General features: G+C 45.7%; 1 protein-coding gene across 1 annotated transcript in view; it reads right to left on the bottom strand.

Moving 5' to 3' along the window:
* TUBGCP5 (tubulin gamma complex component 5) overlaps nt 1-18,897 on the bottom strand; it is a 326,919-nt gene that overhangs the window by 22,464 nt on the left and 285,558 nt on the right. The window lies entirely within an intron of this gene.

Genomic DNA, 18,897 nt, shown 5'->3' with positions numbered 1-18,897 from the left:
TAGTTTGCTGATGCAGGGAACTACAGGTCACACAACAGTCAGCAGCCATGGCGCTGCAGGGTTCACTTAGCTGCTAATCATCACAGGGAGTCAGGTGAGCCCAATCTGCAGCAGCACCAGCCAGAGGTGAGCAGTTACGTTTGCAGGCTCAGACTGCTAAAATTAAATTAATATTCTTACTGCAAAAAAAACAACAAGAACATGTCATGAATCACACACCCACAGACCTGAGAGCGCCCGACGAGTCTTGCAGCCCGGCACGGTGAAGCACCAAACTAGATGCACAGGCAGCAGTGCGGAAAAGAAACATAACTGCCGCTTGCCGCCTCTGAGTAAATCAAATGGACACAATCGTATTTATAAGATTATTGTTGCAATCATGTGATGCCGCCATGGCCAGCCTATGCTGAGTGAGTCTCACAGCAGCAGCTAAGATCAGAGGATGAATGTAGCCACTAACTAAGCTGAGGTGCCCTCCCAGGCCAGCGCGGCCCATTCTAAATTGCTGAGTGAAAGCATCACTGAATAGTGTGTGCAGCCAGAGCAGTGCACTCTGCCAGAACAGAGCGTGGTCCCCACTGCTTGCTTGAGTGCTTCTAATAGAGGACAGCAGCGTTCCCGTCTTCCTCGTGTCTGTCTCAGCGTCTGTGGTGTCAGGAGGAGCTATGAATGCGCTGGGCTAGTTCCAGAACCAGTTTTGAGTGACCAAAGAAGAAGGACTGCTCCTTTCCCTTGCTACAACTCTAGAGTGGGCACAGGAGCTCTGCACAGGGGTAGAACGATTCTGCCATCTGTGTTTTAGGTAGAGAGGGGTCAGTGTTGGATTGTTTGCAGCAGGGATCACAGGAATTGCTGCAAAAGTCTGTAGGGTTAGCCATTGGAACTTTGTCCCTACTTTGTAGGGAAGAGCCAGGAGTCACCCCACTTATAAGCTCGTACCAGGCATAAATGTAGCATCCCAGGGCAACCTCTTCAGAACATTTCTATACCTGTGGTAGACAGAAGAACTACACCTGCTATTCAGGCTTGTGAGAAGACCTGAAATGATGTACATCCTCCCACTTGTACCCAAGATAAAGAAGTGGACTCCAATAGTCAGGTGGCTGGCCTCCTGTTAAGATACAGGGACACAACAGACCGATAGAAGCCCTTTTTTTCTGAAAAGCCAGGCTGACCAGTTCCAATTGGACTTACCCTGGACCCTGCTGGTGTCTTCTGCTGGAGTGAGTCTGGACCCTCAAGTGCAGTCCTGAGGTCCTAGGACCTTGGCTGTGTCAAATTGTACTCCTCCTAACATCCACAGAAACCTAGGATTTAGAAATGTTTTGGCTCCAAAGACCTCCTGAGGATTGGGACAAACCTGTCAAGCCAATTTGATGATGCATTGTTGCTGGGCCAGAGATTCAGACTGCTCCTCCTTGGAGCCTTCCAAGCAGCAGCAAATCCTTTTCGGCAGCATGTCAGAGAATGTTTTCAGCCTTGTGGAGCCCTGTTCAGCAACATCTTGCAGCCATGCTGTGCCCGAGGAATTTGAGCTCCAAAAAAGTGACTAAGTCCAAACATATAAATCTTCCCAGGGTAAAGGCGCCAAAAGTATCCCGTTGCCAAAGAATCTTCCTTGGACGCAACCTTTCAGTTTCTCCTGCTCAGAGCTTTCCTGCCAAAAGTCAAACGGCTTCACTGGGTTATTATCCAAAGGTTATCTGACCTTGGGGAGCCTTCTCAGCCACAGCATACTGCCGTGCATTGCTGAGGATTTTTTGGCTTCCATTTGAGAGACTAAGTCAGAAGGTAAACCTTCCAACCAAGACAAACCTGGTTTCTGTAGTTGACCTGCGCTCAACGAGGGTTCGCCTTAAATCGCAGTAAGGTCCCAGTCATACCCAACCAGATGATTGCTGTGGGTGCCAACAACTTCTTGGTGCTTGTTTCAAATTTAAACTTTAAAATATCATATTTCTTGTTTCCCCTATTGGATTGCTGTTGCTTTATTGCCATTTTCCACATCCTCACACTTCCACAGAAAAACATGTTTGTAATTGCCTTGTGGAAAAGCTAATGTTATATACAGTAGGCTTTAGCTAGCTAAGGTGGCAAGCCAAAAATCAAAGTTATAGACATGACAGGTTCACTGGGAAATCTAGCCAAATACCACAGGTCTGAGCTGCTTACAATGAAATGTTATGACAAAGGCTGTAGGTCTCAATTACTGAATTTGATAAGCATGTTAGAGTAATAAGGCTATTAAGGATGGATTGTTAATACACTGTGTTAAAACCCATATTCCTTTTTTGTTTTTTTTTTACATGGAATCGCAAAGATGAATGTGAAAAGGGAAGGGATTTGTTGTTGGCTTGGGGGTAGATATGCACTGTAATAATTCTTGCAAAACTCTCTTAGGATGCTTTGTATGCTGTTTTGCCAACTTTGATTTTGTACACATCTGTAATTTTATGTGCAGTATTTAGCTATCTGCATTAAATACATTTGAGACCTGATCCAGCACTTGGGGACCAGCAGCAGTCTTGTACTGTTCAAAGAGTAGTGCATTAAAGATGTATCTGGTACAGGTGTATACCATCCTTTTATGTAGGAACTACTCACTATAATGAAATGTAGGATTTTCTAGCACTCTATGGACAGTGAAAATACAATGCTGCACAACTATACACTCCCCTGCAGACTGATGACTTGTTCTGGTTAAAGCCAGTGTCCATGGTACTGGTCCAGGAAGCAGGTTTTTTTTTACTACTAATAGAAGGCCCTGCAGAGACCTATGCTCCCACCTCATGAATACTATGTTACATAATCAGGAGTAGTCAGGCTCCCCTTCTAAGGTATGACACCTTGTCCCTTGCTGCACCCGAGAGGAGAGCCACTATCCCCTTCCGGTTGAGATGTACAAGTTACTTACCTTCGATAACGAAATATCTGGTAGAGACATATTCTAGTTGCAGATTCCTTACCTTAGAATTTCCCCAGGCGTCAGAATGGATCCGGAGATTTTTTCTTCAAGTAATACCCTTGCACGTCGGCAGGTGTTATTGGTCGACTCCGCGGGCGGCTGCGGCGCCGTGAGGACATCGGGAGTAGTATATAGATGCGGCCCTCACGCAGTGATGTCAGTTTCTTTTAACGACTTTCCACAACAAAGCGCAGAGCCGCTAAGAACACAGAATGGTGCGCCAGAGCTAAGGACCTGAAAAGGGGGAATCCCTGTCCCTAGAAATCAGTGCGCAAGCGAGGTGGATGGGTGGGCGGTAAGGAATCTGCAACTAGAATATGTCTCTACCAGATATTTCGTTACCGAAGGTGAGTAATTTGTACATCTGATGGAGACTTCTAGTTGCAGATTCCTTACCTTAGAATAGATACCCAAGCAATGTGATCCTCGGTGGTGGGCAGCGAACCAAGATCATACTAGGAAGTCCTGCAGGACCCAATGACCAAAATAGCCGTCCTGACGGACCTGACTGTCCAGGCAGAAGTGCTTAGCAAACATATGCAGTGACGCCCACGTAGCTGCCTAGCAGATATACAGGACAGGAACTCTGCATGCTAACGCAGTGGAAGCAGCAGTTGCTCTGGTGGAATGAGCACACAAGCCTTCTGGAGGTTGCTTTTTGGCCAAAGCGTAGCACATTTTGATGCAAAGAAGCATCCATCGCGAGATGGTACGCTTCTGCACAACCTTCCCATTTTTTGCACCCACATACCCAACGAAGGGTTGATCATCCACCCAGAAATCTTTAGTACGATTGAGGTAGAACGCCAATGCTCTTTTTGGGTCCAGACGGTGGAGTTTCTCCTCCTCATGGGAAGGATGTGGGGGTGCGTAGAAAGTAGGCAGAGTAATTGACTGGCCTACTTGAAAGGGTGTAACCACCTTAGGAAGGACTGAAGCGCTAGTGCGCAACACAACTTTGTCAGGGTGCACAGACAAGTATGGAGGTTTTGAGGAAAGGGCTTGAAGCTCAGTCACCCTGCGAGCAGAGGTGATAGAGACCAGAAAGACAGTTTTGAAGGTGAGGAGCAGCCAGGGACAATTATGCATTGGCTCAAAGGGGGTACACATCAAGTAAGTAAGTACAAGATCAAGGTCCCACTGAGGAATAATAAATGGAGTGTGAGGAAATAAATGGGTGAGCCCTTTTAGGAATCTACTCACAATAGGAGATTTAAAGAGTGAGGGACGATCAGGTAACCTAAGAAAGGCAGAAATGGCAGACAGGTGCCCAAAGCAGAGCCCTGCTGGGCCAAAGAAAGAATGAACAGAAGAACCTCGGATAGAGAGGCGGAAAGTGGATCAACAGATTTGTTGGTACACCAGGCCACAAATTTATTCCAGCAACAGGCATATACATTTTTGGTTGATGGACGCCTGGCTGCCAAGATAACATTGCAGACCTTGGGTGGAAGGGCAAAAGCCGTCAACTGGCGTCGCTCAATCTCCACGCATGAAGGCGGAGGTTGGACAGGTTCGGGTGAAGAAGCGTCCCCTGTTGCTGCGACAGAAGATCCGCCCGAAGATGCACTCTGAGTGGAGGATCGATGGACATGCTCAATAGCTTTGGATACCATACTCTTCGTGCCCAGTCTGGAGCCACCAAGACGACTTGGGCCCGGTTGTTCCTGATTTTCTTGAGAACTGTGGGCAGAAGAGGTATAGGCGGAAAGGCGGAAAGGAGGCCGGAGTTCCACTCGAGACGAAAAGCGTCTCCAAATGAGTGCCGTCTTGGAAACTCTAATGCGCAAAACAGCTGACACTGCGCGTTCTCTGCGGAGGTGAACAGATCTAACCAAGGCTCTTCCCACTCCTGAAAGAGACATTGCGCCACCTCCGGATAAAGATGCCATCCGTGATCGGCTGTGCATCGACGGCTGAGTTTGTCCACTCTGGCGTTGAAGGAGCCCGCCAAATGTTGAGCCATCAGGGTAATGCCCTGATGTTCCAGCCATTCCAGAGGCGTAGTGCCTCCTGACAAAGGGTCCAGGACCCCACTCCGCCCTGTTTGTTGGAGTACCACATGGCAGTAGTATTGTCCGTGAACACCTGCACCACTTTCCCTTTGAGAGAGGGAAGGAATGCTTTCAACGCAAGCCTCATCACCCGGAGCTCCAGCAGATTGATATGGAGCCCAGACTCCGCCAGAGACCAGAGTCCTCTGATCTCCGCCTCTCCCATGTGGCCGCCCCAACCCAGAAGTGATACATGTCACTATAGATAGATCTGGTTCGGGAAGGGAGAGGGATCTGCCGTGGACCCAATGCGGATTCGAAAGCCATCAATGCAGGTCTTTCGCAGTCCCCTCCGAGATCTGGACCAGGTAGGAGAGATTCCCCTGATGCTGCACCCACTGGAACTTCATGTCCCACTGCAGGATGCAGGAGGCCATGAAGCTCAGCAGCCTCAGAGTCAGTCTCACTGAAACCCAAGACAGAGACCGAAAGATCAGAATCATAGCCTGAATATCTTGGACTCGCTTTTAGGGAGGATAAGCCCGAAACTGCACTGTGTCCAGAACCGCTCCGATGAAAGGGAACGACAGAGGGGGTCAGGTGTGACTTCGGCACATTTATAGTGAACCCTAGCGTGTGCAGGATGTTTGCCGTAGTCTGAAGGTGGGAGACGACTTTCTGGGGTGAGTCCGCCTTCAACAGCCAGTCGTCGAGGTAGGGAAAGATTGAGACCCCTAACCTGCGCAGATGAGCTGCAACCACCGCCATCACTTTCGTGAACACCCCCGGGACGCTGGTAAGGCCTAAGGGGAGCACGGTAAACTGAAAGTGCTCGTGACCTACCACGAATCGTAGGTAACATCTGTGGGCAGACAGGATGGGGATGTGGAAATAAGCATCCTACAAGTCCAATGCTACCATCCAGTCTCCTGGGTCCAAGGCAGACAGAACCTGAGCCAGGGTGAGCATTTTGCATTTCTCCTTCTTGAGGTAGTAGTTTAAGTCCCGAAGGACTAGGAAAGGACGTAAGCCCTTGTCCTTTTTTGGTATAAAAAAGTAGCTGGAATAACAACCAGGACCTACTTCTGTCATAGGGACCCTTTCTATAGCTCCCTTGGCCAAGACAGCTGCGACTTCCTGTCAGAGAAGCGCCAAATGATCCTCTAGAAGGTGATTGTAAGATGGTGGCATGTTTGGTGGAGCAGGTTTGAAAGGGAGAGAGTAGCCCTTTCGAACGATCTGCAAAACCCGCCTGTCCGTGGTGATATTTTCCCAGTGGGGCAGGTGATGGCGAATCCTGCCACCAACTGGACGGGAGTGAGGGATGGACTAGAAGGGTTTGGAAGCTGCAGTGGGGGCAGAGGTGGACTAGGCAGACCTTTGGTTCCCTGTCCCACGGCCACATGGACTTACACGTCCCCAGCCATGCATAGGCTGAACAGCATGCGAGGCATGGTGGCTGGGTGGGGGATGCGACACGGAGCCCCTTCTGTGGCCACGAAAGGGGCAAAAAGCGGACTGTGGTGGGCGAGTGGCTGAGGAAAGACCAAGGGGCCAAGCCGTAGCCCAGAATCCTTGAATCTCTCCAAAGCCGAGTCCGCTTTGTCTCCGAAGAGACGGAAGCCATCAAAGGGCATGTCCATGAGTGACTGTTGGGCATCCCCCGAAAAACCAGAAGTGCGTAACCAGGCGTGGCGAAGTAAGGCCACCGTTGTAGCAACCGATCTGCCCAGAGAGTCGGTCGTGTCCTGCCCACAACGGATTGTGAACTTTGCCACATCTCTCCCATCATTCACAGCTTGGGCCTCCTCTGTTATCTGCGGCAGGGCTTGCACAACCATATCCCACAAAGAGTGGATATAGCAGCTGAAAAGGCATGCGGTGTTCACAGACCACAGTGCAAGACTGGAGGAAGAAAACTTCTTGCCAAACTGTTCCAGCTTTTTGGATTCCCTATCCGGGGGTGCGGAAGAGAATGCGCCTGTAGAGGAAGCTTGGATCACAAGACTCTAAGGCGTGGGATGTTGGGACAGGAATTTAGGGTCGTTCGGAGTGGGCCGATGGCTGTGTGCGATAGGCCTATTCACAGGATTCCCCGGGTTGGGTTTGGACCATGTACCCAAAAGGACATCGGTGAGGGCCTCATTAAACGGCAAAAGGGGTTCTGAAGTAGAAGCCCCAGGCTGAAGCACCTCTGTCAGGAGATTAGACCTGACCTCAACAGTGGGAAGCTCAAGACTAAGGACCTCAGCTGCCCTACTGACCACCATACAATAAGTTGCTCCCTCTGCCATAGCCAGGGTAGGAGGAGACAGCATGCCAGCGTCAGGAGAAGTAGTCAGGCCACTGGCTTTGCCCAATTCCTGAGCCCAGTCCATAGCAGGGTCATCCTGGTATTCATAAGGGTCCAGGGACCCCTCCAATGCCTCCCCATACTCGTACCCATAAGAAAAAGTGTCTGAATCCAACCTGGGGCGAATAAGCCCCATCGCAGTTGAAGGAATTGTCGTCCGACACCACTCAGAGTCATCAGGGATAAGAATTGGATCAACGCAGATAGTGGGCACCACTAACGTCGGGAGCGTCAATAATTGACCCGGTGTCGGGGAAGGTCTCAAGGGTGTGACTGGCGCCAGTACGGATCCGCGCACGGATCTGGAGGTGACCTTGGTGGCCGGAGCCGAAGCTGCCGGCGCGGAACCCAAAGGCCCCTCAGCCGAACCCCTTGGGCCCAAAGGCGCCGTATCTGGGTCGGACCGCCCAAATATGAGGCGCACGGCCTCATAAAACTCTTTAAGCTGGGCAGGGGTCGCTTCGGCTCCGGGAAACTCGGGGAAGCACGGTCCCGACCCAGACGCAGGCTCCGAGGATGGAGGCCTTGAGCGTGGATGCTCTTCCCGCGTCACGTCAGCCGAGCGACGGGGCGAAGTCAGAGAGCGATGGGACTTCTTCTTATTCCCTCGACCTGAGGGTTTAGAAGAAGACGAGTGGTGATGACTCCACGACCGATCTCGAGACCTTCCTCTCGAGCAAGACCGGGACCTACGTGGAGTCGAGTGCCGGGCCGCCATTAGCTTTAGGGACTGCTCCCTCAAAGCCTTCGGGTGCATGGCCCGGCACTCGGAGCACGACTTCAGGTTGTGGTTGCGCTTGGGACACCACAGACAAACCCAATGAGGATCCGTCACCGACATTGTCCGATGACAGTCCTCGCATGGCTTGAATCCGGTCTTCGGGGACATCCTCGACGCACCACAGTTTCACAAAAAAACTCGACAAAATGGTCGAATTCAGCCTAAAGTAGCCAGGGTAGCACTTCTCCGGATCAGCGCGTGGTGCTGAAAGAAAAGAACTGACGTCACTGCGCGAGGGCAGCATTTATATATTACCCCCGACATTATCACGGCGACCACAACGCCAATAGCGCCCGCAGAGTCGACCGATGCCACTTGATGACACAAAAGGGTACTGCTCGAAGAAAAAATCTCCGGATCCAGTCTAACTCCTGGGGAACTGGTAAGGAATCTTCAACTAGAAGTCTCAATCAGATAATAAGAACATGTTGCAACAAGAGGGTAAGTACAACTCCATCCTTTTTTTGGAATCTGTTTATCATTATCAACATGTTACACTCAGTAACCAGGAAATAAGATACACCAGGCCAAAGCCAGCCAACGTTACATCAAAGAGAAACAATACACTCCCCTCCCAAATTGACCCCCGCACCTTCACTACCTACCTCCTGACAGACAGCTCCATATACAATTTCATCCTTGGGAGCTTTCTGTTGGTCCCGTTTCCTCTAACTCTGGGAATGTGAAGGGAACAAAGTCTGCTTCTCTGCAAAGCAAATCTCATACAATTCCTCTTCAGACAATATCTGCCATACCCCATATTCCCATATTTCTGTGATTAAGTCTCATTCTTGCCTTCTTCACGTTTTCAACGAAGAAATGATTACACCAGAAGAAAATAGAAAGGCATTGTGTTATACTTCACGTAACCTACCTATTATAGTACTATCAAAATAAAATACCAACAAAAGTATTGTGAATTACATACAAGATTTTCATAGGGCATGAATAAGTGTCCGAAGGTGGTCCCATGCCCTAGGCACTTCCTTATGAAATGTCACGGACCTCATCTGAGAACATTTGTTTGTGTGAGGTGTTGGAAATTGCTAGGTTCCTTGTGATTATGAAATTTCCCTTTGTGGCAGTACTCTTAGTCATTCTGTCAACACCAGCTTATCTGCCTTTAGGGTATATATATTTCATATGACACCAGTCTACCAAGCTCAAGGTCATATCTGAATATTGCTAACGCCATATCTTTGGGATTACGGCCATCCATGTATTCTCGAACCACACATTGACTCCTAAATAAATAGTTAGTCATTCAGGGTTTTCGCCTAGCATCCATATCAGAAAAAAGAAAAGCTGTCTTCAGAGTATGCTTAGGTGCCTATCATTTTATGCAAATCTGTTTATGTTGTGCCGTAAAGTATTATTTCCAGAGTCAGAAGCCACCTTTTCCCAACTGTGGAAGGAAGTATGTTCTAAACAATGAGACCAAGCCTATTGTTTGCGTCTGTTACAATGCCTAACAGTATCCTGTTGTCATACAGCATGCACAGCTCTGTACAAAGTTATGTTCATACCCCTTCTCTGACAATGCACACCCAGGCCCCAAATGAAAACCCCAAAATGACAGACGAGACCCAAAGTGCCTTGTCTTGGCAGGGAAACATGCAAAATGTGGCATTTACATTCCAGTATACAACCAAGTTCACAAATTGCAAACATCAGCCCTTTAACAGTATCAAAGATTACAAAGAGCCAGATGAGACAGAACACTCCATGTTTACACAACGCTGCCTTTCATTCCCTGCACATACACTGTTCGGTATCCATTTTAAAAATTGTTTTAAATCATTCTATGCACCTTATGTAAGGGTGAGGGGTGAACAGGACTGCAAATATGTTGTTTGGAATCCATTTAATATCGTTTTTAATCAATCTTTGCACTTTATGTAACTTGAGGATGAGGGGCTAAAAGGACTAATGGATAGGTTTAGAAATAGGTTTTGGCCATGTTCGGTACCAAATCTGTTATAAGTAGTTATGGGCGAACTCTTGGTCAGCGCTCTAGTGTTTCATCGGGCCCGACTACTTATTGTGCACCGGAGGGGGTGGGGGAAGTGTCAGACGCGGTGACGTTCAGGCAAGCCCGTATGGGACCCCTGTTCGTGTATGTAGGGAAAGAATAAGTTATACTGCAGATGAACTTCGCTCTTTAAATCATGCGATAAGCAAGGCCTGTCTGTAGAGCAACTGAGTCAAGCAATAACACTCACCTGACCTGTGGGGTTGGTAAATTCACTGTGGAAAACTCAAAATCATTTAATATTAAGCATACACCAGAGGGAAAGAATATAAACGGCCAACAGTTGCAGATGCATCTTCCTTATTGTAGTTCACTAGCTAAACAAAGCCTTGAGCAGGTTTCCTTCCTAGAGGACAAGGACCCCATAGCCATGTTACTCACAGAAACCAGGCTCAGAGAGGATTCCATGCCTGAAATTGCCATCACCCTCCCCCAAGGCTATGCAATGGCCAGGTGTGACCGCGAAGGGAAAGGAGGAGGAGTAGTCATCATTCACAAAGAGAAGCTGAAAGGGAAATCTGACATTCTTCCTATCCCTGGATGAGAATGTCTGCTGTTCTGAATTGAACTCTACCCAACCTTAACACTTTCAGGTTTATTAATGTAACACCCACCTGGCTTGGCCACCAAAATCGTGCAAACCTCTCCGGTATGGTGACAGAACACAGTTTCCCTAAACCGAATTTTACAATATTAGGAGACTTAAACTTACATCTAGAGAATCAAAAGTGTGAGGCTGCAAAAAACCTTTACCTAACCTAGCAGCGATACAATTGGCACGACTTACATCCCCACTCATTAGTTAGGTCACCTACTAGACCCTATATTCTCAAATAAACAGGAAATGACCACAGATGACCCTAAATATATTTACTAGTCTGACCATAAGATTATACCTTTTCAACTCTGGATAAATGGGAGTAAAGTCACCCCCCACCTCACCATCCCAGTCTAAGATGTTGCTGGTAAATGTTGGACACCGCAGCATGGGAGAGCATACTTGCCAACTCCAATCCAGAAATGGCAGGGGATATTGCTGATAAGTACACTAGATTTGAGGTGTGGATAAAAAAACACCGTGGACAATCTAGCCCCTTTAAGACAACAAAAGGATGGATGTTCAGGTCGGGCACCATGGTTCCCAACAAAAATTGTAGAACTAAAATAAGAATCCAAAAAAAATAGAAAGGACATGGAGAAAAAATGATGATGAAATCTGCAAGAATAACTGTAATAAAGCAGTCAAAACAATATCATTATGCAATAAGAAAAGCTAAAGTTAGCTATATTGCCACTAATATTGATAATGCCTCAAATTCAGCTAAAGAACTGTTCAACTTGGTGAACAGTCTTATCAAACCAGCCAAAATTCAAGCTGGTCCTCCTTCATTAGAAGCACTGTGCAACATGCTCACTAACTTTTTCCATGAAAAGGTAAACAATATACTCCTCACAATCGAAGAGGATAGTAATGTAATTCAGCCTTTACAAATGCTGCATGTTGGCAAAGCAGGGAAGGAAAATGTAACTGCCTTTCCAGCTCGTAATCTGAAGGTCACAGAAGAAATTAAAAAAAAAACCTGTAAAATCAAGCTCCCCGCAGTACCCACCCCATCCTGATTTAATGCTAAAAGATGGAAAAGTAGTTTTATCTACTTTGACATACCTGTTCAACCACTGATGACATCCTTCTGGGACATTCCCTCCTGCATGGAAACATGCCATTGTCAATCCTTTGCTGAAAAACCCTCTGCTGACCACCTAAACTGTGAAAATTGCAGACCTATCTCTCCTCCTTTGCCAGGACCCAGCAAAATCTTCGAGAAGTTTGTGAATAAGAGTTTCCTCTCTTACCTCGAGACAAATTCTTACATCCTTCCCAGAATGGCTTTACACCAGGAAGTAGTACAGAAATTGCTCTGCTTGCAGCCACAGAAGAACTTAGAGTCATTCTTGATCAAGGTCGGTCAGTGGCTCTACTTCTACAGGGAGTGCAGAATTATTAGGCAAATGAGTATTTTGACCACATCATCCTCTTTATGCATGTTGTCTTACTCCAAGCTGTATAGGCTCGAAAGCCTACTACCAATTAAGCATATTAGGTGATGTGCATCTCTGTAATGAGAAGGGGTGTGGTCTAATGACATCAACACCCTATATCAGGTGTGCATAATTATTAGGCAACTTCCTTTCCTTTGGCAAAATGGGTCAAAAGAAGGACTTGACAGGCTCAGAAAAGTCAAAAATAGTGAGATATCTTGCAGAGGGATGCAGCACTCTTAAAATTGCAAAGCTTCTGAAGCGTGATCATCGAACAATCAAGCGTTTCATTCAAAATAGTCAACAGGGTCGCAAGAAGCGTGTGGAAAAACCAAGGCGCAAAATAACTGCCCATGAACTGAGAAAAGTCAAGCGTGCAGCTGCTACGATGCCACTTGCCACCAGTTTGGCCATATTTCAGAGCTGCAACATCACTGGAGTGCCCAAAAGCACAAGGTGTGCAATACTCAGAGACATGGCCAAGGTAAGAAAGGCTGAAAGACGACCACCACTGAACAAGACACACAAGCTGAAACGTCAAGACTGGGCCAAGAAATATCTCAAGACTGATTTTTCTAAGGTTTTATGGACTGATGAAATGAGAGTGAGTCTTGATGGGCCAGATGGATGGGCCCGTGGCTGGATTGGTAAAGGGCAGAGAGCTCCAGTCCGACTCAGACGCCAGCAAGGTGGAGGTGGAGTACTGGTTTGGGCTGGTATCATCAAAGATGAGCTTGTGGGGCCTTTTCGGGTTGAGGATGGAGTCAAGCTCAACTCCCAGTCCTACTGCCAGTTCCTGGAAGACACCTTCTTCAAGCAGTGGTACAGGAAGAAGTCTGCATCCTTCAAGAAAAACATGGTTTTCATGCAGGACAATGCTCCATCACACGCGTCCAAGTACTCCACAGCGTGGCTGGCAAGAAAGGGTATAAAAGAAGGAAATCTAATGACATGGCCTCCTTGTTCACCTGATCTGAACCCCATTGAGAACCTGTGGTCCATCATCAAATGTGAGATTTACAAGGAGGGAAAACAGTACACCTCTCTGAACAGTGTCTGGGAGGCTGTGGTTGCTCGCAATGTTGATGGTGAACAGATCAAAACACTGACAGAATCCATGGATGGCAGGCTTTTGAGTGTCCTTGCAAAGAAAGGTGGCTATATTGGTCACTGATTTGTTTTTGTTTTGTTTTTGAATGTCAGAAATGTATATTTGTGAATGTTGAGATGTTATATTGGTTTCACTGGTAATAATAAATAATTGAAATGGGTATATATTTTTTTTTGTTAAGTTGCCTAATAATTATGCACAGTAATAGTCACCTGCACACACAGATATCCCCCTAACATAGCTAAAACTAAAAACAAACTAAAAACTACTTCCAAAAATATTCAGCTTTGATATTAATGAGTTTTTTGGGTTCATTGAGAACATGGTTGTTGTTCAATAATAATATTAATCCTCAAAAATACAACTTGCCTAATAATTCTGCACTCCCTGTAGTGGGTCTCAGCACTCAGCACCTTTGATACCGTCTCACATCCTGTTTTGGTTCAAAGGCTGGAAGATGCAGGTATCGATGGGATAGCAATAAAAACCAGAACTTTTCAAGTGTGAAGAATGCCTCCAAGACCGGCCCCCTAAGATGTGAGGTTCCCCAGGGCTCATAACTAAGACCCACTCTGTTTAACCTATATGTTCTCCCAGATTGTCTTGACACTTGGTCCATCCCTAAATCTGAGATCCAGAGACTGGGCCCTTAGATTGACAGCAAGCCCTCCATGGAGGTATAGACCAAGAAATTGGCCTCAAACTGTTTCAGCCTACTCACGACACTAAGAAATCTGTTAAGATGACTGCCTGAACTGTCATGTAGAGTGGTTGTTCACGGGTAGTAATATCAAGACAGGATTATGGTAAGTCTCCCTTCCTGGGGAGTTTCAAATCTGTCATAAAAAAGACTCCCGGTGATCCAAAATTCTGTAGCCTGGATTCTTCTAAAAATCCCTAAACATCAATCAGCCACAGCAGCTCTGGCAACTTTGTACTGGCTCCCAGTGCTTAAGAGAACTCAGTTCAAGGCACTCAGTCTTGGTCATTGAGCAATGTAAGATAGGGGGGCCCTGGCTGATACACAGACTGTTTAGACCATACAATCCCACAAGAATGCTTCGTCCTACAAAGACTTTCCTGTTTATCCAAACTTGCAAAGCTACTCTGTCAGCAAACATTTAAGCACAAGACTATGTTATTGAAGCAATGTCTCAGTGCTGGGAGGCCCTTCTAGATAAGCCATGCACTTTAGAAATCCACATGAATAGAATAGAAGAGAACAGACCCGCTGTGCCTCCACATCACTATCAGAAACTAAAAAGATACATAACTAAACACATCAGCCCTATATCTGGTGCCGTGGGGCAAAAACATCCACAATCCTTGTCAGGGTGAACCTCAAATAGTCACAAAATTAAGCTGTGCTTAACCCTCTGGTAGCTTAGCACAAAAGCAGTAGGGTGTAACTTAGAGGCAATGAGTAACATATTTATGCCTCACAAACAGTAACAAAAGGAAAACATAACACCAGAAAAATCTCACGCCTATTTAGAAAAAGAGTGCATTTTAATAAATTATTTGACACAAAAAACAACAAAACTCAAATCGGTAGAACTGGAGTTATGAATTTTTAAAGTTTAAAGTGGAATATATAGTGCCTAAAGCACCAAACAGCCAAGCATGGACATCTGGTTGTGAGAGACAGGGGCAAAGTCTAAAGTTATGGAAAATCGCGATGGAGGGCAGTTCGGATACACCCAGTCGATTGGGTCCGGTCTCCGCTTACCTTCAAACATTGAAGAAATTTTCAGGAATAATGTCTGAGAAGATAAAGTTCAGTGGGGCAAGGCAGCTAGCAGTGTCAAAGTATGACAAAGTATGAGGCGTTGTTGTTGGGGAGCTGCAGGACGAAGTCACGGTGATGATTTCTACATCTGGACTTACGGTTAGCTGAATGAACAATAACAATATTGATTACCAAATAGCGATTTTTTGAGAATTGCTATTTGGTAATCGCCATTACTAATGTACAAAGGGATTATTTAGCTCAAATTCCCTACATAGAAATTCGGAGCGGGTCGCAAATAGGCCTACCTCATGAATATTATTGAGGTAGGTCACAATTTGTGACACACTAGGATTAGCTGCCATCACAGGTATGGCGGCCTGCTGTGGGCAGAAGATCATCATGTGTGTGACTGCTTTTCAATAAAGCAATAATTTTTTTTTTTTTTTTTTTTAATGCAGCCAGTTTTCAAGATTGGAAAACAGGCTGCATTTAAAAATAAAAATGAAGTGTTTCATCTTTATTTTTCAGAGTAGGCAGTGGATCACTGCTTACTCAAACATATTTTCTAAACATCCTGAAAGGGAAGGTATCCAACCTGGTCCCCTTCCCACTTGCGCGTGGGTTACCACCAACTCTGAATTGGTGGTAAAGTGTGAATGTTTTGCAACCACATTCCTGTCGCAAAACATTAGTACATACCGTTTAGATTCCCTATTTGGAAGGGATGCCCTGAACATGCCCCTTCCAAATAATGATTTTGTTTTGGGTCGCTAACCCAAACTGATATTCAGTAACAAGTTACTGAATCGCAATTTGGTGCTTGTATGTTTCAAAAAGCATTTTTGTGGTCACAGATGGCCTGATTCTGTGAATCAAGGTGTTTGCGACTGCAAAAATGCTTTGTACATCTAGCCCTTATTCTCTTTTATGGAAGTCTAAAATCTCCAGCGCCATGATGCTGCAAGCTGTAGCCGAAGAGGGCTCCATGAGACCAGATACCTGTCCTGTGAGGAAACGCTGAGCAGGATTTGCTCCCGCAGAAAAAAAAGTAGAGGGAGCTGCTGCAAAGTCAGGCTGACAGGTAGTGTATTTTGGGAGGATCAGCGAGCACTTAAGTCGTTGTCTCCTCTTGGTTCTCAGAACCCTTTTTGGTACAACATTTTTATAAGTCCTAAGTTTTGGATTTGGACTATCTGGGCAACATCAGCACCACTTAAAAGGGCACAGGAATGAGGAGACGCCATTTGGAGGGTCAGGATTCAACCATGCTGGGTCCAGGTGAGGGTTTGAGATGATTGAAGCCTTTAGGCTCTGATCAGTTCTTGAGGCTCTGATCAGGAGGCCAGACAACTAGCATTTGGAACCCCTCTAGAAGTCCTGGGTTCAGGCAGCAAAGCAGGTCTCAAGCAACAGGGTAGTCCTCAGAGGACACATGGCAGGACTCAGGCAGCAGTACAGTCCTCTTGATTCAGCAGGGCAGTCTCCTGAAATACACAGCAGGCCACAGCAACAGAACGGGCAGGACTCAGAGTCCTTCCACAGGTCCAGAAGTGAACTGAAGAGTGGGCCTGAGAGGCTATTTTTATAACTGATGTCATCTTTGAAGTGGAAGAAACTGTTGGAGTTTTCCCCTCAGAGAACAGTCTGGAATTTCCTGCCTTACTGACCTGGTCCCAGTCTGTCTGCAGTCACAATAGGCTAGTGTGACATATTTTGCATGAGCGGAGGCAATGTCTTAGATGTGCAAATATAGCTGTGCACAACTCAACCACACAATCACGACAACAAACAATCCCTCTATTGTGTGGCTGTCTGAGAGGAATAGACAAAGGCCAACTGCCAAATGCATCTAGTCATGTGACCCAGGAAACAGGCTTCAGGCATCAAATGCTTAGGATACGAAAATGCCAACTTTCTAAAAGTGGCATTTTCCCGAATTGCGACTTCAACTCAAACTTTACCATTAAAGAAGATACAATTCACTAGAAATCAAACATATTTTTGTCTGCTTTCAAAGAAAAGGTATTAGTTATCAAATGTAATAATGTATCCCAATATTATCCTATGGTAGAAATACGCCTCACAGTAGTTTTCTTTTTTTTTTTTTTTTACTACTAGGACGTGTACAAATTAAAAGTACATGTCGAACTTTTTAATTAAAATGCTCCGGGTCCTATGAGCTGTCTAGGGCCTACGTTAGGGGTTACTTACATGTAACAAAAGGGAGTTTTAGGCTTGGCAACATAATTATTTTGCCAAGTCGAATGGCAGTTTAAAGATGCACACAGTCAGCAATGGCAGGCCTAAGACAAGTTTTAAGGAGTTAATTAAGTGGATGACACAGTGAATGTTGCTAGCCCACTAGTAGCATTTAAATTACCAGACCTGGGTATATGGTACACCACTCTAATAGGGACTTATAAGTAAGCTAAATACGTCAATCAGGTGTAAGCCAATATTACCATGTTTTCGGGAGTGAGCACAAGTACTTTTGCACTGCTTGGAAGTAGTAAAGTGCATGGAGTCCCTAGGTCAACAAAAACAAAATCAACCGAGCAGAAGTTGTGAATCCAAAATGTTTGGGGGTAGACGATCCTATGACTGACGGGTCTTAATACACAAACCATGGAAAATATTTTTTTTATGCATTTTTTCACATGCACTGATCATTGCACCAAATAATATCTATATATATCTTGACTGGAAAACAAATATTATCAATGAATGTAAGTAAAAGACCACAAAAAGAATGCAGTCACCTACTGAGGTGAGTAGTGTCTATTGCATGCTAGCAAAATGCTGATGCGTTTAAAGTAAATCCGGTATCTAGTTCTAAAAATATTATGTGGCTCTTTGCCAAATCCCTACTAAAATGCCCCAATTGAATCATTGTTAAGTTATAACATAGTCAAGGTACCACCTTTCTGCTGGTTACTGAGGCTAGGAATCACATTGTCAACATTGGGCAGATCCAGCTTAAGCTTGATGTTATACAGGCTGGATTCGTGACTCCAGTCCCTTAATCAGCCTCCTATCTGGTACACCACTCCACTTTAACATGGTTATCTGCATCTACCAAATCTTTTGACACACTGGACTTGTTACAGCAAGTGTAATGTAATACTGCTAGGGTGGGCATGATTCTGCCATGTTGGTGGGGTACTTTCATTAGTCCAGATATGGCAGGAGTCCAAGCATTATGCTGTGTCTCATGGCTAATAATGGCTGTTATAAACCTGCTACAACATTCCAATGTTTGTCTAAAGCCTTATAATCCGCAGCCGAGGGCTATACTGGTTGCTAAAGGTTCTAAACCAGAATGCGGCTCAGGCCTTTAACGAGGGACAGGGCCTTTAACAACCAGTATAGCTTGTGGCAGAAGGGGTATAAGGCTACTAGAACATTCCACCCTCTACGGATAGAGTGTTCTAAATTAAAAAGGGAGAAACATGAAGACAAACAATGGAACGTTGGAGCTCTTATCTTATACCAACCAGTATGAGCCTGGAGGTACCCCATTGTCTTCAATGGAGCTCTGAACATTCCACTATTATAATTTCTGTTTTACTCTTTTTAATTTAGTACATTTCAGCCTCAGTGGATGGAAGGTACAAATAGTCGTATAACTCTTCTTCCTTATGCTATATTTGTTGCTAAAGGCCCTCTCACTCGTCTGCTGCTTGGGCCTGTAACTAAGGGTTCAGGGTCTTTAACAAGTTGGTAGAGTCCTCAGCAGAGCGCTATGAGGCTAAAATAAGAATTTCTGAAAATGCCAAAAAGGGTGCATAATGACTTAAGGAATAATACATTGTTGATGATTTACTCAAGAGACACTAAAGTACAATAAAAAGTCACAAGGGAAAACACTAAGGAACCCATTAGGAACATT

The sequence above is a fragment of the Pleurodeles waltl genome, chromosome 8, assembly GCF_031143425.1.
Source record: "Pleurodeles waltl isolate 20211129_DDA chromosome 8, aPleWal1.hap1.20221129, whole genome shotgun sequence".
Classification (NCBI taxonomy): domain Eukaryota; kingdom Metazoa; phylum Chordata; class Amphibia; order Caudata; family Salamandridae; genus Pleurodeles; species Pleurodeles waltl.
Note: the sequence above shows the minus strand (reverse complement) of the source record. Positions and strands in the feature narration are given on the sequence as shown.